The sequence below is a fragment of the Rhineura floridana genome, chromosome 22 (assembly GCF_030035675.1).
Source record: "Rhineura floridana isolate rRhiFlo1 chromosome 22, rRhiFlo1.hap2, whole genome shotgun sequence".
NCBI lineage: Eukaryota > Metazoa > Chordata > Lepidosauria > Squamata > Rhineuridae > Rhineura > Rhineura floridana.
Window position 1 is genome coordinate 13,305,604 of NC_084501.1, and position 4,328 is coordinate 13,309,931.

Here is a 4,328-nt window from a genome sequence, read left to right on the forward strand (position 1 = left end):
TCTGTTGCTATTTTGTTTCTAAAATATTTTTAATTGCTTGCTTGTAGCTGTTTTATCAAAACATTTTCCTAAACCGCTTAGAGGTTTATTTTACAAGCAAGCAGTATTTGAACTTTATAAAATAAAACAAATAAATATTTTGCTGTTGCACCTTTCTCTTAATCTGACGTTGTTCTGCCATGGCTTTTAACACGGTAGCCCAGATTCCATACGTCGCCAGGCTGCTATTTCATTGCAACTGGGGATGAGCCAGGAATCGCTCTTTAAAAAGTCCTGCCCTTTATTAATGAACATGACTTTGCAAAAAGTTCCCAAGCACATTTTCACCAAATGATTAAAAACGGTGATTGAGGTCCAGGGACAAGATGGCATACCTGCAAACATAAGCCGTTTGTTCAGTGGTTTGTTAGCAAATTTTGCCATATTGCTGCTTCTGAAATTGACTGGAGCTTCAAAGAGAGTCAGTGTGGGCTGGAAGGAGGATAACTGCTGATCACGAAACTCATTCTGGAGAGCCCCGCCAGGTGTGTGATGCCGGCAACATTTGAAATCTGTGCAATGTGACTGATATGCGCTCAGTATTTTCACATACGTTGAGCAGAGGGACAGGGCAGAGGGATTGGCCGACTGGGTGTTGATGTCACAGCAGCCCTCAGTGCTGCATGAAGGTTTGGTTCTTATCAAGGTGGCCTTATTGGGACTGTGTCACCACAGACCATGGAGGAAAGGAGGGGGGCACATGTTAGAAGAATGCTCCTTTGAACCAAACACTGAAAACTAGATGCTGGGGGAAAGAGTTGTAGCATAGTCATTTCCCTGACCTGCTGCATTTCTACATGAAGGTTTTTGTGTGTGAGGAGGAGCATTCTTCAATCAGGTAAGCTCATGCTTCCATTCTGAGGTGATCTCATCACCATAGCATGAATTAGGCCTGAGCCTTCCCCTTATTTCTTTTCCTAAGGAGAGTTTAGAGTTCTTTCTTCCAGGTTCCTCCCAAAACAGTCTAGTACCTCCCCTTCCCCCCTACCTCCTTTCTGCTGGTACCTATCATGGTCGGGTTGTTGAGAGAAGGCAGCGTTTTATACCCCATGTTAAATCAGCCCTGAGCCATGAGGACTGGAATCTTACTTTGGTTTCAAGGTACAGTCAGTGGCAGAGCAGCTGCTTTGCATGCAGAAAGGTCCTAGATTTTTATCCAATACATCTCCAAGGTAGGGCTGGGAATGTCCCCTGCCTGAAACCCCAGAGAGCCACTGCCGGTCAGTGTTGACAGTGCCAGCTCAGTACAAAGCAGTTTCCTGCTTTATCTCTCCTGTCCACACCGGCAATGTGGTTCAGGAGTTGTACAGATGCTCATGTACGTGTGCAGCATTAATGTACACAAATCCATACTTGTGGTGTTGCAACGCACAAGTGAGGATATGCCCTTTCCTCTGGGCCAGGCGTGGGGGACGTCTGTCGCCAGAGAGGCAAGTGGCTCCGATGTCAGCGGGGCAATGAATCCGGTCTGGGTTTTAGCCAGAACTTTCAAGGAGCTGTCCGAGGTGCCCTAACGCCCCTCTTCCCCACCAGCCAGCATGGCCAATAATCAGGAACGATGATGGAAACTGTAGTCCAGCAACGTCAGGAGAGGCCCTGATGTTCCCCCATCCCTCCTCCAGTTGTTTGCCTAATTTAAAAGATGTTCCCTTAGTGGGCATTGTGAGATGGAAGACGCTGGCTTAAACGAGCGCTTGACTGCTTTTGATGGCTGGTGGCTATTAGCTAGTGTGTGCACGCCAACCATTTGGGTGGGGACTGAAGCGAAGTCGTTTGGCAGCAGCCATGAAAAGGAATCAAGACGTCTCCATTTTTGCAGCCATTGCAAGAGTCGCAGGGGAGGGGTCCAATATTATGTTGTTTGCTTCGGGGGATACTGTTTACATTTTACGATCTATTGGAGCGTTCAGCTTCAGGGTGTGTTTGGCCTGTGCCAAATGCTTTTGCTGAGTAGACATATTGCAATAGCAACATGCCAGGAGGACTGGGCGAATCTGTCAGTTGCGGCTTCTCATTTTCCCAGTTGTAGGTTCAGGTCTCCAAGTCTGTGAATTCTTTTATAAATGAAGAAAATGCAAAGATCTTCTAAAAGTCTGTTTTTCTCAGCAGGGGAAAGAGAATTCAAAAGACATAATTTACCAAACATCTGTCTATAATTCTCTCCAACCCTAGCCAGCCAGAAAAACTCACGAGCGAGGGATAGATACCCACATGTGCCCTGTTAGCCTGTCTCTGATTCCAATTCCCTGATCCTAGCAAAAGTCTGACTGTACAAAACTTTTATTTTTCACTGTGGCTGCTAACAGCCCTTTGATAAGGTCTTGCAGGATGGTTCACCAAATCTTTTAAAATTTACCTCTGCTGGTGCTGACCATCACAACATTCTATGGCAACACATTCCACGGATGCATTAATGCAATTAACTACTTTCTTTTGCTCACTCCTGAAGCACCCTGCTGAATCCGTGTCATCTGAGTCATCCGACTCCAAACATCAATGTTTTGAAAGGCAGAGTGCAGGCTCTTCTTGCTCGCCTCCGTTTATGCTTTTTGCATTCCTTGTAGACTTTTGAAACCTTTGTTGTCCTTTGTCAGCTCCTAATGATCTGCATGGGACACTTTCAACAAGGCAATTTCCCCCATCAGCTGGGGTTGGTGGGCAAGGGTGTAGTCATCCAGGGTCTCGGGGGGGGGCTTAGACCCTTTATTTTGGGGGGGAGCAGGGTCCCTATGTCTTCAGCGTCCTGTGAGACAATCAGCATGAAAGGGGAGTGTGTTAGCCACTGAGAAGAGTCTTCTAACATGCTTCCTTGTCCTTTCCTGCTGATTGGAGCCAATCAGAGTGAAAGGAGGTGAGTCAGCTATTGAGAAGACTCTTCTCAGCAGCTCACACTCTCCCCTTTCATGCTTAGGCTCCTAGGGATGTCTGTTGTTGTGGGAGAAGGCATTAACTAGGATCTCATTCTCAATCCAGCAGCAAAAAAGGGAGGTGTGGCTGTGACAAACATGAAGGGACCTGGCACTTCTGCATTTGCCACTGAACTACTGTTGGTGGGAGTTGTAATCCAAATAGGGGTGGGACAGAAATTAGATTCTGTTTGCATTTAAAGCTGAGTTTACCAAATTTACAATCCTTGAAACGACATGAGAACCAAAATGTAGACATGCCTCAAAATTCACACTTGTCTGAATTTTGCATGAAGTTCTCCAAGCAAGCAATGTTTACAAAGGTGCATATATGAGGGGAAAGTGTGCATGAAAATGAATACATGAGTGGAAGTAACATACAAGAATTGCTTGCAGAAGGAATTGCTAGCCAAAATGTGTACTGCATCCAAAAATGTGTTTAGTAGGAGAAATTCTCACTAGAATGCTGGAGAATTGTCATGAGGATTAAAAAAAAATAAATCACAAATTGCTGCAGAAATATGGAGAACCAAATTTAAGATTGGAAAAATGGGAAACCAATAGAACCAAAACTGACAGATTCACCCATCCTGATACTGCTTAGGTCCAGGCTATTTATCAGACCGTGTCTCCCTGTATGAACCTGCCCAGGCCCTGAGATCTGCAGGAGAGGCCCTTCTCTCAGTACCCACCTCCTCTCAAGTACAACTGGTGGGGACGCAGGATAGGGCCTTCTCGGTGGCGGCCCCTAGGCTGTGGAATGCTCTTCCTAGGGATATAAGAATGACCCCCTCCCTGCAGTCCTTCCTGCATCAAGCAAAGACTTTCCTGTTCCAACAAGCTTTTGATACTGACAGCTGCTAAAGTTGGGACTGTTGGGAACTGCACTACCAATGCCGAATTTTACTATTTTTAAATTGGTTTTGATTCCTTTTTATCTAGCAGTATGATTGGTTTTAATATTGGATGTAGTTTAATTTCATTTTAATGTAGATTCTGTATGTTTTAATTACATGTGCTTTTATCTGGAAGCCGCTGCAAGTTCCAGTATTGGAAGGATGGCGGGATATAAATAAAGAATAACTAACTAAGTCCAAAGCATTATTTATTTATTTGATTTACATCCCACCCTTCCTCCCAGTAGGAACCCAGGGCAGCAAAACATTGATCCAAAGCACTAGGTTGGGAAAGCCTGGCTTAAGGAATGTGTTCACTGCAAAAATCTAAGGGCCTCTCCAGACTTTTCTAGGATGCGGGTGTATTTTGCAATGTATCATTGACCCAATAACTGCATTAGTGCTGGATTTATACTGGGCCATCCACACACTATTCCGCTTTATTAGTTGTTCTGCGGTACTTCCCCAATGTTACTACATGACTACA

General features: G+C 44.9%; 1 protein-coding gene across 6 annotated transcripts in view; it reads left to right on the top strand.

Annotated features, from left to right (window-relative positions):
• The window catches only part of POGZ (pogo transposable element derived with ZNF domain), a 131,438-nt gene that overhangs the window by 40,793 nt on the left and 86,317 nt on the right, over positions 1 to 4,328 (top strand). The gene's annotated exons all lie outside the window — the stretch shown is intronic.